Here is a 17,560-nt window from a genome sequence, read left to right as displayed (position 1 = left end):
CGGGAGGCTGTAATCCTAGCTACTCAGGAGGCTGAAGCAGGAGAATCGCTTGAACCTGGGAGGCAGAGATTGCAGTGAGCCGAGATCACACCACTGCACTCCAGCCTGGACCACAGAGCGAAGACTCCGTCCCCCACCCCCCCACCCCCCAAAAAAGAAAGAAAATGACAAAAAACCAACCCACCTAGGTCTAATTCCCGCTGGGAGAGCAGTGAGAAGCAGAGTGGGCCGATTTCCCCAAGACATACCAAGGCGGCAGCAGCCGGAATCCCAGGCAGCAGCGACCCCTCCTGGTGACCTGATGGTGGCCAGGGCGGCTTCCAACAGCCCAGGAAGCACTGGCTCCATCTCCCACCAGAATACTGAATACTCCCGGCCGCGGCATGGCAGGAGAGATGAATGGCGGCCTTGAAAATGCCTGTGAAGGTGTGAGGTGCTGGCCACTGCTGTGTTCCACCTGGCCAAGATACCACTTCGAGGGACAAAGACCTCACCAGGACCTGAGGGTGGATGGAGCCCTGAAGTTTTGGTTCCACTGCACGTTGACATTGGAAGAAATGGCAAAGTACCACATACGGCCCTCAGCAAGTGCCCACCAGCCTTTGGAAAGACTTTCTGACCTGTGTACATACTATGCAAAAGTAACTTTCAACTTCCTCTCCAGCCTTTTGAAAAGAAGATGTATTTTTCTACAAATCACTGCTCAGTGAAATAAAAGAGGACACAAACAAATAGAAGAACATACCATGCTCATGGATAGGAAGAATCAATATCGTGAAAATGGCCATACTGCTAAGGTAATTTATAGATTCAATGCCATCCCCATTAAGCTACCAATGAGTTTCTTCACAGAATTGGAAAAAACTGCTTTAAAGTTCATATGGAACCAAAAAAGACCCTGCATGGCCGAGACAATCCCAAGCCAAAAGACAATCCCAAAAGCCAAATCCCAATCCCATGCAGGCACCACGCTACCTGATTTCAAACTATACCACAAGGCTACAGTAACCAAAACAGCATGGTACTGGTACCAAAACAGAGATATAGACCAATGGAACAGAACACAGCCCTAAGAAATAATCCCACACATCTACAGCCATCTGATCTTTGACAAACCTGAGAAAAACAAGAAATGGGGAAAGGATTCCCTATTTAATAAATGGTGCTGGGAAAATTGGCTAGCCATAAGTAGAAAGCTGAAACTGGATCCTTTCCTTACTCCTTATACGAAAATTAATTCAAGATGGATTAGAGACTTAAATGTTAGACCTAAAACCATAAAACGCTAGAAGAAAACCTAGGTAATACCATTCAGGACATAGGCATGGGCAAAGACTTCATGTCTAAAACATCAAAAGCAACGGCAACAAAAGCCAAAGTTGACAAATGGGATCTAATTAAACTAAAGAGCTTCTGCACAGCAAAAGAAACTACCATCAGAGTGAACAGGCAACCTACAGAATGGGAGAACATTTTTGCAATCTACTCATCTGACAAAGGGCTAATATCCAGAACCTACAAAGAACTCAAACAAATTTACAAGAAAAAAACAGCCCCATCAAAAAGTGGGCAAAGGATATGAGCAGACATTTCTCAAAAGAAGACATTCATACAGCCAACAGACACATGAAAAAAATGCTCATCATCACTGGCCATAAGAGAAATGCAAATCAAAAGCACAATGAGATACCATCTCACACCAGTTAGAATGGCAATCATTAAAAAGTGAGGAAACAACAGGTGCTGGAGAGGATGTGGAGAAATAGGAACCCTTTTACACTGTTGGTGGGACTGTAAACTAGTTCAACCATTGTGGAAAACAGTGTGGTGATTCCTCAAGGATCTAGAACTAGAAATACCATTTGACCCAGCCATCCCATTACTGGGTATATACCCAAAGGATTATAAGTCATGCTGCTATAAAGACACATACACACGTATGTTTATTGTGGCATTATTCACAATAGCAAAGACTTGGAATCGACCCAAATGTCCATCAGTGACAGACTGGATTAAGAAAATGTGGCACATATACACCATGGAATACTATGCAGCCATAAAAAAGGATGAGTTCGTGTCCTTTGTAGGGACATGGATGCAGCTGGAAACCATCATTCTCAGCAATCTATCGCAAGAACAGAAAACCAAACACCGCATGTTCTCACTCATAGATGGGAATTGAACAATGAGATCACTTGGACTCGGGAAGGGGAACATCACACACCGGGGCCTATTATGGGGAGTGGGGATGGGGGAGGGATAGCATTAGGAGATATACCTAATGTAAATGACGAGTTAATGGGTGCAGCACACCAACATGGCACATGTATACAAATGTAACAAACCTGCATGTTGTGCACATGTACCCTAGAACTTAAAGTATAATAACAAAAAAAAAAGAAAATGTATTTTTGCGACATCTACACCTTGTAGATATAAAGAAGTTGCCTACATACAGTAGATATTTTGCAAATGCCCTTTTGTAAAAAATAAATTTAAAAATTAATTAATTAATAATAAATTGTAGAAAAGAGATGTCTTCTGGAAATGGAATTGCTAGACTTCCCCAGATGCATCACCAAGAATAACACACATTGATTCAGTGTTTCGAGGTGATGGAGCACAAGACCCTGTGGTGGAAGGGTGTTCTGTGCTAAACTAGTCATATTTAGAAGATGTGTTCTTATTATTAGCATTTCCCATATGTACATTTTATTCCTTGCTACTATATATATATATATACACACACACACACACACACACACATATTTGAACATTTTTAGTATTTGAAAAGAAATAGATAATCTTTCTGAATGTTCTGGAGTGCCTACTGTATGTAAAAAGTAGAGATAGGGATATAATGCATTGTGTAAATACTGTTTTTGTTAAAATTCATTTAAATTATATCTTTTGGAAATGCAGTGGCTCTTTGAGCAGTACTCCTTGCATTTGTGCACTGGCTCCTGGAAGGAGGGAGAAGGACATACAAAGGCTCTAGATGGTTAGACAGGGTCAACCATCATTCCATATGTTCTGTGCATTTAGTTTTTACTTTGCTGTGTTTATAGCATATATAGTGGACAAATGAGTCCTAATTTTACATCTTGTCTCTCTAGATGTTAAAGAGGTGGTAAATGAACTGTAGAGTTAGTGAACTGGTATATTTTGTTGTGAAATTCAGAAGAAAGACTCTCTTCTGAAAACACTCGTAGAACAGAAATTATTAAAATTAACTCTAATAAAATCAGTTATTAAGACCTGTGGCTTCTATTAGTATTTCCTCTGGTATTCTTAAACTAATTTAGGCTTTGGATTTATTAACTTTCTTGGGTTAGAGTTCTGGTTTAACAATTTACTTAGAGCTCTCCAAGTTTCTTACCTTCCTGGTTTAAAATGAAAACAATAATATCACCTGCTTCAGTGAGTTATTCTGATAATTAAGGTAAATAATAAACAGACTTAGAATGATGACTGACTTTAGGAACTTCTCAGTATCTGTAATCAATCTTATTATTCCAAGCTCTACTGTTTAGCTCAAACCCTCAAGAGACAAAAATATTCTACTCATCTCTCTGTAGTCCTGCTCTTCTTCACTTCATTTTCCACATTGCTGCCAAAATGATCTTCCTAACACCCAAAACCTGGCACACGTCTTTATCCTGCTTAATCTTTCAGTAATTCTCACTGCCTCTTGGATGAAGTCATACTCCTTGTCAGCCCTACAAGACTGTCAGAAACCTAGTAGGTCCTGGTATCTTTTTATAGACCTGGTTCCTGCTCCTCTCTTCTCTCAACCTATGCTTCAGCCACCACAATGACTTAAAAGACTTCTAATTGTCTCATGTTTCCATTTTGCCACTCTTGATTTTTCTTTTCTTTGAAAGCCTTTGCATATTTGTTTGTTTGTTTTAAAACAGGTGAACTCTTCTCCTTCAATACGAGTTCTAGGAGCATAAACCTGACCCTCCTGAGAAGAGTGGGCCACTTTTAATCATGCCCCTCTGTATCTGTTACAAAAGCATTACCAACATAATATGTGGGAATAGTGCATTTGTCTCTTGTAGCATATTGTGTTAATGCTTGTTTGCATCTCTCTCTGTCCTCCAGCAGTCTCAAATGCTTCATCTATGCATTGTGTGATAGACATAATGATGAATAGTCACAGCTTCCAAACAGTTCACAGTTTAGGAGACAATAGACTTACAAAGAAGAAGTTAGAACCCAAGGTATTTTGATTAGTGCAATGTAAAATGTACTCTGTGTTATCGATGACAGTGGCAAATCACTCTGCAGGGAGCCTGAGGAAGGTCATATAGAAGCCGTGAAGTTTGAATTGACCTTAAGGATGAAAGAGAGTAAATCAAGCAGGAAAAGGGGTAGACATATAAATGTAGATAAATGTTTCTCAAGAAGCTTAAGAAGTGCGAAGAAGACAGAGGACATTAACTAGAAGAAACCTCACAGTTGAGGTATGTGGTTTTGTTTTGTTAGTTTTTTGCTTTTAAGATGGGAAAAGCATGTTTATAGGCTAAGGGAGAAAGGCTGTAGGTGGAATGAATTTGTAGAAGGTGATTGTTTTATCATATCTATAATATATAAAGAACTATTTTCCTTTTCATTGAAAGTCATTCACTTATTCCCTCATCTAAATATTTCCCCATCCCCTTTAACCCGCTTTCCTCATCTGTCCTTCTTCCTGCATTTGTGAACACTTCCGCACTTATATTCTGTACCTGTCTGATGACATGTCCATTTATCTGGACCTTTCCTACACCTTTGTCTACTCTCTTAGGGATTTTGTAAGGTTACTGTGGCTATTTAGATGAGGATTTTCTGGTGATGTAACATTGTAAGACTGATTTGATAGTTGTGGATTCTATTGGTATCTTACTCAAGTAACATTTGTGTAGTTTATTAGATATCATCCAACTTGAACTCAAAAGCATGCCCTAAGGAGAAACCTGTGTCTAAGATATGTGAAATAAGAGTGAAAATGTCTGCGTAGTATTTTGATACTACTTAAATAACAGTTTTGAAGAGAGAAGACACAATGCAAACATACAATATTTTCTGCTTCTATTGCACAGGTTAGGATAGGACTGCTTTCACTCACTAATGACCTGAAACAGAAACCTTGAGATCTGAAATTGTGTAGCAACTCAACAATTACTGAGTCTCCTTGCATTTCCAGATTACCTTTTGCGGAAGAATGTGGCAATCTTCAAGTTATGGGTCATTTAAACAATCAGGAAAAAGTTGGAAATGCCAAGTGAAGCCCATTTCATGAGAGTCTTAGAAAGTGATTAGAAAATAATGTTTTTTAACATGCTCTTGTCTCTGAGATTTCCAGCTCCTGATGTAGATGGAAATCAAATAGCTGCTTTTTGTCTCTGGGTCATTGTGCTCCACATTGTGTGTGCTAAGTACCTTTTACTTATCTGCAGCAACAAAGGAATTGGAAGACATTTTCTTAGTGTCAGAACAGACAAGCTATCACCATCAGAGCCACCGGCATTACGTGAGCCTTAAGAAAGTGAAATGAAAGTGTCTTCTGGCAGCAGGTTCACATTAGCCTAGTAGTGGGAAATTGTGCATTAGCTGGAGATTGATGCTGGTAACACAAGCAAATAATAATATTTTTGATGAAAAAAGATTCTTGAAACTTTGCCTTAAATATATTCCCCTTTAATGCTGAGGAAGACAGTACAAAGAATCTCCGTTAGATGGCCCTGGAACTCAAATGAGATAATCAAAGCTAAGCTTAGACTACAGGCTTTGGATTCATTCAGACCTAGCTTCCAATAGGGACTTTGGCTCTTACTCATTGTGTGACCCAGGGAAAGCTACCCAACCTTTCTGGGCTATAGTTTCCTTATCTACAAATGAGGCTCTAATACTTATCTTTGAGAATTATTATCTAATATGCATTAGGCTTCTGTTATTATTCCTGGCTCTTTCTTGATTTCTCCATTGTTATCCAGATAAATAAGTGTGAGGAGAGAGTGAGATGTAGTTTGGTTCAGGAGGCAGGAGGGTCAACCCAAAATAATTACTAAAGAAGATGGTGTGCAAGCCACCTGCAAGCCAAAAAGACCTTCATGTGTTAGTTTTTGCATCTGCTCTTCCATTAGCTTAATTCTACGTAGTAATTTTCATGTGGCAATATCATTATTTTGACATTCTGACATTATAGGGCTCACTTTGCTAATTTATTTTTGGTTGGACTAAAGATAGCCTGGCCTTGATCTCTCTAGGAAGTTTTTAAATTCCCTGTACTTGGTTCCAAATAGACATACTTGTCCCAGGAGTAGGGGAATCACGTCTGTCCACCCCTAACCAAATGCTGGAACCAATCATATTAGGCCCTAATATTACCCAGGATCTCACAACAGAGACTTATTTTTTGGAGTGAAGTGGACCATCTTCCTGTCCTCTGCCTTGGTCATAACGTAGGATAGTGTGGTCTGAGCATCTCTCTTTCTGCAATGGATATGTCTGGTGGTTGATAAAATTATAGTAATTCCTCAAGTTCAAAATAATATACAAATGAATAAAATTTGAACTGTACCAACTCTAGCCACAGCCTTTGCCCAAAGCTGAGTCTAACAGTGCCTGTTTGATATTCATTACTTCTTTCTCTCTGTTCCTTTGGCCCATCTTCTTCTCTAAACATAAAGAAACAAAGACTAACTTTTACAAGGCTCAATTTTTTGTCTTTCTTGATAAAGTTTAATAGCACTCTAGACTAGACTAATTCTCTCTCTCTAGTTAACAGCTTTCAACCATAATATTCAGGTTAATTTTGCTTCTGTAAAGCATTGCTTAAGACTTCAGGTGCATATTTGTCTTAAATCCCTCCTTGTTTTCTTCCCAAGATGAGGACTCTCCTTTCCATACCTACTAGGTCATAGTAGTTACTCAATAGTAGCAATTATTGTTTTTCACAAGAGTTCAGATGAACCTCCTTGAATGTTAATTGCCTCTTGCAGTAACTATTTATAGATAATAGCTATGTTATCCCAACTGCCAGAAATGAATGGATTAATACAGCATAGGAGCTCAGTATGAAGTATCCTTGGTGTGCTAAGGGCAACTGAGGGCCACTGGTTGGTAAGATCTGTAGCTGCAATGGACTAGATAATTTGGAGGTATAATGAATTAAGATTTAGACACTAGAGAAGTGAAAGAGAAGTCAGAGAAGAGCCAGGAAGGGGAAAAAGCCCAGGATGAGGAGTAGTTAAAATAAACTACAGAGATTAGGCTATGGAAATTAGTCGTGTGATTGGCTGTTAGGGTCTCTGCCTCTCAAATGAGCGAGGGGGCTTCCAACTGATTCTGCTTGAACTCAAAGGAGACTTGTCCTAGAGGCTAAGTAAATTGCATTGTTTATATACTAGGAAAGCAGAGCAAGCAATGCATATTAATTCAACATTCTAGTTCAACTTAGTCTTCATACAGTAGGGGAAAGGACTTGTGTGTTCTCCCAGGTATAGAGAAAGGGCAAGTACCCTATTCTTACCTTGACACATTTCTATGACTTTATTGATAGCACGGCGGTATCCCCTAAATCCTGAACTGTGCCTGACCAATACCTTGAAGCCTCAAATGTAAATCGCTTTGCCAAATTTGAATCCATGAAGAGACACTTCTCAAAAGAAGACATCCATGTGGTCAGCAGACATATGAAAAAATCTTATATGACTAATCATTAAAGAAATGCAAATCAAAACCACAATGAAATACTATCTCACACCAGTCAGAATAGCTACTATTAAAAACACAAAAGTAACAGATATCAGTGAGGTTGCAGAGAAAAGGGAACACTTATATACAGTTTGTGGGAATGTAAAATAGTTCAGCCACTGAAGAAAGCAGTTTGGAGAGTTTTCAAAGAACTTAGAACACCATTCGACCCAGCAATCCCATTACTGGGTGTATACCCAAAGGAAAATAAATTGTTCTACCAAAAAGACACATGCACTCACATGTTCATTGCAACACTATTCACAGTAGCAAAGACATGGAATCAACCTTGATGTCCATCAGTGGTGGACTAGATTAAAAAATGTGGTACATATACACTGTGGAATAATATGTAGCCATAAAAAGAATAAAATCATGTTCTTAGGAGCAACATGGATGCAGCTGGAGGCCATTATCCTGAGCAAATAAATGCAGGAACAAAAAAGCAAATATTGCATGATCTCATTTACCAGTGGGAGCTAAACATTGAATACACATGTACATAAAGATGGGAACAACAGACAATGAGCACTGGGGACTGCTAGAGGAGGGAGGATGGAAGGGATACAGAGGTTTAAAAAAATGCCTATTGGATGCTGTGCTTACTACCTGGGAGATGGGATCATTTGTACAGCAAACGTCAGTGACATGCAGTATAACCATGTAACAACTCTGCATGTGTGCCCCCTTACTACAATAAAAGTTGAAAAAAAAAAACCAAACAAACCAGAATCCACCAAAATCAAGTTTATCAATTAGAGAATTTCTGAATGAGTTATTAGCTAAGTTTGCATGTTTCTTTAACCATTTATGAAATTTAGAGTAATTTATATTGGATTGTTTAGTTTTTAAACTTTTGAAGATCTTCCTAAGGTTTCGTTATCTGGCTCTCATTTTGTCTTACTAATAACATTTTAAAGTTTGTTGCATCTACTTCTATTATGGAACCACAGCAAAATTTGGTGGAAGGTGGGGCAGAGAAAGGAGGTCCTTCATCTGGGAGAGAAGATCAAGAGGAGAGTTTATTTCAGAAGCTGGGTATTTGGTAAAGTAAGTATTAGATGAATTGACTTTTGGTAAATTAGCTCTGAGAAAACTGGCTTGCTTTCTGCAACTTTGGGAACTAAATTTAAAAGATTAAGTACTACTTTTTCATTGCAGAGTTCTTTTTATACAAATAAGTATCAGTTTCCTGCAAGTAGAAGAAAATCATGCTAGGGTAAGGAACTCAAAACAGCAGGGGAACTTGTACACTGCATATGGTTATTTACAATTAGAGAAAGCTGCATTAGCAAGAAAAATTATTCTCCTGTTAGAATAAAAAAATATAGAACCATGTGCTTAAGGAACCACTGTTGTGGAGATCTTAGTAACTTGTGCTTGAGATTAATAAAGGGTTCTATGAAAGCAACACTACAAATCCTAGCAAGGATAATTTTAGAACTCACTGAAAAGCAGAATCTTTTCCATTAAAATTCAGTTATTTTTCTTTTGCTTGCAAAAGAAAACACTCTTGGAGAAGTAAAAAGTGCTAAGTTATCTAGCAGCACCAAGGCTGTCAGAGAGGGCCACTGTTGCTAGGAGCAAGAGAATGATACAGACAAAATTGATCAGAATTTAGACTGTGATGATAGCTATGAAAGGAAGTCCTACTTCTGGAAGGGCACACTTGCTGTTATGAAGTAAGAGCACTGAAAGATGAAGGAGACATAGAACAGTTGTCTTTCTTCTTTTCCACAAGAAAATTACTGACATACAGGTTAACCTTCGTTTGTATGCAAATTTGGCTAGTTTTTCTCTCGCTATGTGTTTTAGTTCGTTTTGTGTAGCTGTAAAGAAATACCTGAAGTTGGGTAATTTATAAAGAAAAAAGGTTTGGCTCACAATTGTGTTGACTGGAAAGTTCAAGATTGGGCATCTGCAACTGATGAAAGCCTCAGGCTGCCTCCACTTATGCCAGAAGGTGAGATGGAGCAGGGTCTGCAGAGATCACGTGGGGAGAGAAGAAGCGAGAGAGACAGGGGAGGTGCCAGGCTCTTTTTAGCAATGAGTTCTCTCAGAAACTAATAGAATGAGAACTCATTCACCTCCAAGGGAGGGCATTAATCTACTCATGAGGAATCTGTCCCCATAGTCCAAACATCTCTCACTAGGTCCTACTTCAAATATTGGGGATCAAATTTCAACCTGAAATTTGGAGGGGACAAACATCCACACCATAGCCCCATGTTATATATATTTCCCCATGCATGGGTGGGCATAAAAAATTTCAACCCCAAAGAAATTAGTTTATAAGTTTTCAATATTGCTGATATAACTGAGAGGTAAATATATTTTTAAAGTATTGTGGAATTATTTACCGATTGAAATGACCAAAGAAAAGAAAAAACCAATGAGCTTCTTTTATAACGAATACACATTTAGCACTTCAGATTTGTCTGATGTGTCCATTCTGAAAGGGTCAAAAATAGAAACATAATTAGGAGCTTAAAACAGTATAAACCAACTTTTACAAAGAGAAACAACAGTTTGATAAAGTCAAGAAATAGATTGAGCAGAGAGGTTTTAAAAATTCCAGTTACAAATTCTTCACATTGCCTGACTTAACATAGTCTAAATTAATGGCACAGTCTCATGTGAGCATAAGAAAATCTAGAGTGGTTATGCAAAACATAGTTCAAAGTGAACAGCTACAGGGAAAATTTCGGGAAGCAAGGGAATCTAGCTCATGTGCAAATCTTCATGGGATCCTTAGAAATTCAGCAACCAACTCTTTCCTTCGTAGTATAAAAGAATAATTTTCTTCTTTTCTTGCTTTACTTCAAGGATAAGTCAAGTCTGTGACTAAAAACAAATGTTTTCTTTCCACTTGGAAAACAATACTGCCATTTTTGGTTATTAGTGTGAAAATAACATAGAGGTTCTCCTCAGCCTGGGACCTGGGTTATCCCTGTAGAGAGTCCTAACATTTATATTCATTGTTTTTCCATCTGATCCTGAGGTAGCTTAGACTCTTAACTACACTGACTATAAATGCTATCAGTTCTTTGAATACCATTCACCATCAGTGTTGAACCTGAGGATACAAGGCAGCGGTTGCTTGTTTTATTTAATTTAAACTTGACATCTTAAAGGAGAATCTCTTCCTAAACTTGTATATCCCTACTTTGTTATTCTCTTGTTGAATTGTCTTATTGTTAATAACAGGCTCCAAGGACTTTCCTCATCTTTTTCATTTCTATTGCTCTTTTCCACAACTCGTACAAGCCCTTAGATGTTTTATATTCACTCAGTATCCAGCATTTGAATTTTAATGGTATATTTATTCCCTGCTTATTTCTTCTATCTCATGAGAAGCGTTTCCTGAAGAGTTATGGATATGGTCATAAAATCCAATAAAGATGCATTTGTCAAACTGATTTATTTTCTAAACTCTGTCCCTGTTAAATTTATTTAAAAACCAGATTTCCACAGATATTTGACTACTGTAGTGGAAATGATAAGAAATGTAAGAGTCATCCAGGCACAGATAATAAAAAGAGCCATGTGAGAAAAGCCTCTGTCGCTTACACTAAATTGTTCTTTCTCAAAGGATTAGGCAATTGCCTAAATAGAAAAATTAATCATAAAGCATGTTAAATCATCAGGCATGATAAAAGTTTGGTTTTATGATTCATGATAATTAGGAACTAGGAGGTATAACCAAATAGACTTGTGAGAACTCAAAATTGGGTAAGTTCATTTTATTCTTAGATTCAGCAGTCAAGGCAGATGCCGTATTCCCTGCCTTAAAAAAAAAAAAAAAAGTATTTTAGATTTATTTGGTCATTATGATAAAACCTACATTTTAACCCATGGAGTCTCAGCCCCAAATAATAATTTTTATATACCACCTGGTAAGTTAAGAAATCATTCTGGACAAAACCTCAAAATAAGAGAATGGTTTGTCCTTAATGCCTTTCTTTCTTGTTCTCTGGCTATTCCATATAATAGGGTCATAATAATCATGGTAGAATTTCATCTCTGTGATTTAGCTGCCATAAGCAAAAATAACTGAAAATATCAGACTTCAGTTTTTCCTTACTAGTTCAAGGGAGTAACTCAAATGTTAAAGTGTACTTGCAAGCAAGTGTGACTATCAATTTTTTCCACCTTATATTTTTATCTATTCCTCTGCCACTCAAAACCTAATCCTCTCATTCTCTGGTCACTGTGCTCACTTCAGAATTTGTTCTTCATGTGACTCTTTCATCATTATGTTGGTTTCCAGATTAGGACAGATGTAAGGATTTGTTGCTTATGAAATTGGCTTAATTACTCTTTTGCTCCACCTCAACAAACACCATGCTTCATTTCTTTTCTTAACCTGTATTTCATTTCCATGTGTTTTTTCTTCTCTCTCATTTTGGAGAAACTTTGAAGACACAGATCTTTGACGTATTTCTTCCTCCCACCCCTTCTCCCCAGAAGTCTCTTACAAGTTACTCTGGGCTGGGCCAGAAGATAATCTGAGCAACCCAGTGGAATGTAAATATAATTGATACTTTACGTTGTCTATGAACCAAGCCTTTGACATCTCTTCTGCCTTTAACTCATACAAGCTCCTTATTGTCTTATGGATTAGAAGTATATGTCATGGGAACTAGCCATTAAATCTAATGTATACAGTTGTTAATAAGAAAATTGAGGTTTATTTCCTTTCTTGTCTTTAGTCACATAGTAAAGCAAGTCTGTGATCAAGGATCAGGGCTAGGAACCCCTGATATTGCCATGGACACAAAGCTTAATTCTGTAGTAACTTCATTCTGTAGGCATTGTTAAGTTACAAAACAGAAGTCTTTGCTTATTACTAAAATATTTCTAAGAATTTTATACACATATAGTTGGTGTCCCTGTCATACTCTGTCATCATGTGAAAAACAGAGCTGCTTTTCACAAATGTTCATGTTTTCCCACAACTCAATCATTAAAAGTCATTTGAAATTCATGCCCATCTTTGCATATGATGAACTAGACCTAATTTAAATTAAGGTGAAATTGGGAATTAAAAAACTACAGCATTGCATTCTGACTTCATCTTGAAAAAGTATTTGGTCATCATCTGTATCAAAATAACCTCAAATTAGGAAAGCCTAATTAATCTCCATTTTGCTGATCAGCAAATGAGGAACAGAGATAGGTTAAGTAAGTCACCTGGGATTACACAGAAAGCCAACGATAGAACTCCTCAGGCACCTTATTTGGCTTGTTTATGCAGCATCTACTGAGCAGCAGTATCTCCTTGTATAAAGAATAATGACTGTTCAAGATTTTTAGGCTTCTGTAATTAGGTTATATTCTACAAACTACAGAGTAAAATAAATAACCTTTTTATCAATACCATAATACTGTGGTGATTTAGGCATACTTTAAATAATTTATCAAAGACATTATGAAGTGGTGCTTCTTCTAGTCTACACACCAACCCTTTCTGGAGCTGATACATATGCGAAGAGCATAATTATTCAGACTGTGGCAGCATGAGTAGAAGGATGTTAGAAAAACAGGCGTTGTTGCTTGAATGAATATATGTGTAAAATATAATGATCATTTAAATTCATACTTTAATCAAATATTTATTGGGTACCGACTAGGTACAGCTCTTATTCCAGGTGTTTTGTATTGGGAAAATATGTACTTAAAAATGCAGTAGTGGAAGAAATATGTACTTTAAAATCCTATCGGAATTGAAGAAAGTTAGTAGAGTTTTAAGTGCATATTGAAAGCCAGTTTTGCATAAATTTTGTTAGTACCTTTTTGGGTTTCTTTTGATCTTGGTTTTCTTGTTTATAAGCTCATCTTCAAATGATTGATTAAAATACTGCCTGCTTCTGTTCTGAATGTTGCCCTTTGTACCATGTCAGAAAATATGTTAACTTACCTTCCTTTTCCAGTGTTTCATATCTCAATTGTCAATTTTCAATTGTTTGATTCTTCTTGCTCTGTCTTACAATTTCAATTTTCCTTCTTTTATTAGCTTTGTTTCAGATTATCTATTCTGTTTCATCTCTGCTTTTGTTATTTTTTTGATGAATATTTCTTTGAAGCATCCCTGAGATCAAGGAAATAACACTTAACTTGATAGCACAAGGATTGGTTAGAAGTTTATTTCTTTTTTGAAAAACAGCCATTTCTAGAAAGTGTTGTTCATAAAACAAACTTTTGTCCTTTAGGGTTTTTTTTTCCCACTTTTGTATTAAGTATATTTTAGGACTTCATGGTACTCCATAATAAATTATAAGCACCTATTTATTTTTTTTCACTGGGGTAAATAATTCCTAGAACGCAAATTAATTATCTTATCATGGTCAGGTGGAAAATATCTGATTGATTTTCCTTTAAACTTATTGAAAAAATTAAGATTTCTCAAAGATTAATCAGTATATTGACGTATGATTCCGGTAAAGTGAGTATCTCTTGTCAGTTACAAAATAATAGGTCTATACCTCTTGCATAGTGGTGAATTCTGGGCTTGTAGTATAATCATTACCCAAATAATGCGCATTGTAGCCATTAAAAAATTTCCCATTCCTCACCCCCACCACCCCACTCTCACACCCCTGTGAGTCTCCAATGTCTGCTGTATATGGGGTACAGGAAGGCAGGAAATCACATCATTCTTTTTCTTAAATTCCTCTTTTCCATAGATTTCATTGTGAGATAATGCTTTCATTTGGGTAAATGTCACTTCCTTCAAACATCTTTCCCTCGAATTCCTGGTGCCTCTCTGACTGATCCCTACAAACCTTGGATTACTGTGCATGACAATGACAAGGGTTAATCTCTTGTCAATCTGGCTTTTTCACTCAGTAAAAGGGCTTCATAAAAATTGCTCTGCTTTGAAGATGGCTCTCTCCTTTCAACACTAGTTGCAAAATCTGGGTAATTGCCATGGGAAATGACATCATTCTTTTCCTTAAATTCTTCCTTTCCACAGACTCCATTCAAAATAAATTATAAGAAGTCATTTATTTATTTTCTTTCGTGGGGAGAAATACTGATAAATAATTTCTAGAACCCAGATTAATTTCTTGTTTCTCCCCATAGTTTTTCTTCTTGCTCTAACTAGGAGATCATGTCTGGTTTGTAATCTGAGGTCTGGCTTATTGAAAAATACTGAAGACTTTGGGAATTTCTTCCAGAGAGACCTGGTCCCTAGGTTTCTCTAGCTTCATATCTCTGTCCTAGGTTGTCTAATTCTTCTGAGTGAGGTTCGCAGTCACATCTTCGATGTTCACTTTTGGTAAACAGGAAATTGGTGGCCTACAGGCTCATAATCTTAATTCCCCTAGACATCAGTGGGTCCTAAGGACTCAAGGTTTGCTGTTTTGGGACCTACTTTGGTGAGTGTTTTCATGCTGACCTTGCCTGTGCCTGGCAATTCCAGCCAATACCTGTGCATCTCCCAATCTCTATTAAAATATGATTGCACCCATGTCTTCCGAAGGTTACCTCTAATTTTAACCTTTATTCATCATTAGGTATTCTTTGTTTTAAACATTTAACATTTATGACTGGAATAATACATAGTAGTTTTTCTTGGGACCAATTTCATGTGGAATCTTTAATTTCAATTGAAATACATTGGAATTACATGAAACAAGAAGGAATATAGTCACTATATTTAATTTAAAGTTAATTGTATTCTTGCAGTGAACAGGTGCCTTTTTATCAATATCTTTCTGTGGCTAGGAAATTCCTTGGGTATTACTTGGAGTGAAGAATAATAAATAACAAATAAGGCAGAAAAGTGTAAAACAACACTGAGAAAGAGATAAACATGATGATACAAGTACAAGGCTCAATACTAATATTTATTAGAACATGTGCCATAACTTTTATATGTCGTAAGTCTGGCTTCTTTATGGGTTTTTGTTACTTAAAATTATTAGGTGACATTTAAAATGATAGACTTGTCACCCCTAGGACTGTGAACACCATTTTCCACTTAAGTGGAAACTTTGGTAACTTAAAAATTAATATTCATCATATCAGATTAAAAGGATTTTTAAGGTAGTAAAATGCTGTAAATGTTTCAACCTGAATTTTTTTGTTGTTATTTTGCAGATTTTTAAAATTATACTTTAAGTTCTGGGATATATGTGCAGAATGTGCAGCTTTATTACATAGTACATGTGTGTCATGGTGGTTTGCTGCATCCATCAAACCTCATCTACATTAGGTAGTTCTCCTAATGCTATCCCTCCCTCAGCACCCCCACCCCCAACAGGCCCTGGTATGTGGTGTTCTCTTCCCTGTGTCCATGTGTTCTCATTGTTCAATGCCCAGTTATGTGTGAGAACATGCAGTGTTTGGTTTTCTGCTCCTGTGTTAGTTTGCTGAGAAAGATTTCCAGCTTCATCCATGTCTCTGCAAAGGACACAAACTCATTCATTTTTATGTCTGCATAGTATTTCATGGTGTATATGTGCCACATTTTCTTTATTCAGTCTATCATTGCTGGGCACTTGGGATGGTTCCAAGTCTTTACTATTGTGAATAGTACTGCAATAAACATACATGTGCATGTGTCTTTTATAGTCGAACAATTTATAATCCTTTGGGTATATGCCCAGTTAAGGGATTCCTGGGTCAAATGGTATTTCTGTTTCTAGATCCTTGAGGAATTGCCACACTGTCTTCCACAATGGTTGAACTAATTTAAACTCATATCAACCGTGTAGCAGCATTCCTATTTCTCCATACCCTCTCCAGCATCTGTTGTTTCCTGGCTTTTTAATGATCGCCATTCTAAGGTTTTGATTTGCATTTCTCTAATGACCAGTGATGATGCGCTTTTTTTTCATATGTTTGTTGGTGGCATAAATGTCTGCTTTTGAAAAGTGTCTGTTCATATCCTTTATCCACTTTTTGATGGGGTTGTTTTTTCTTGTAAATTTGTTTAAGTTCCTTGTAGATTCTGGATATTGGCCCTTTGTCAGATGAATAGATTGCAAAAATTTTCTCTCATTCTATAGGTTGCTTGTCCACTCTGATGATAGTTGCTTTTGCTATGCAGAAGCTGTTTAGTTTAATTCGACCCCATTTGTCAATTTTGACTTTTGTTACCATTCCTTTTGGTGTGTTAGTCATGAAATCTTTGCCATGCCTATGTCCTGAATGGTATTTCCTAGGTTTTCTTCTATGGTTTTTATGGTTTTAAGTTTTATGTTTAAGTCTTTAATCCATCTTGAGTTAATTTTTGTATAAGGTATAAAGAAGGGGTCCAGTTTCAGTTTTCTGCTTATGGCTAGCTAGTTTTCCTAACACCATTTTTTGAATAGGAGATCTTTTCCCTGTTGCTTGTTTTTGTCAGGTTTGTCAAAGATCAGATGGTTATAGATGTGTGGCATTATTTCTAAGGCCTCTGTTTTGTTCCATTGGTATATATATCTGCTTTGGTACCAGTACCATGCTGTTTGGGTTACTGTAGCCTTGTAGTATAGTTTGAAGTAAGGTAGTGTGATGCCTCCAGCTTCATTCTTTTTGCTTAGGATTGTCTTGGCAATGCGAGCTTTTTTTTGGTTTCATATAAAATTTAAAGTGGTTCTTTCTAATTCTGTGAAGAAAGTCAATGGTAGCTTGATGGGAATAGGATTGAATTTATAAATTACCTTGGGCAGTATGGCCATTTTCACAATATTGATTCTTCCTATCCATGAGCATGAAAATGTTTTTCCGTTTGTTTGTATCCTCTTTTATTTCCTTGAGCAGTGGTTTGTAGTTCTCTTTGAAGAGGTCCTTCACATCCCTTGTAAGTTGTATTTCTAGGTATTTT

Source organism: Papio anubis, chromosome 11 (genome assembly GCF_008728515.1).
Source record: "Papio anubis isolate 15944 chromosome 11, Panubis1.0, whole genome shotgun sequence".
In the NCBI taxonomy this organism is placed as follows: Eukaryota; Metazoa; Chordata; class Mammalia; order Primates; family Cercopithecidae; genus Papio; species Papio anubis.
The sequence above is the reverse complement of the archived record's forward strand: the minus strand, read 5'-3'. Positions refer to the sequence as shown.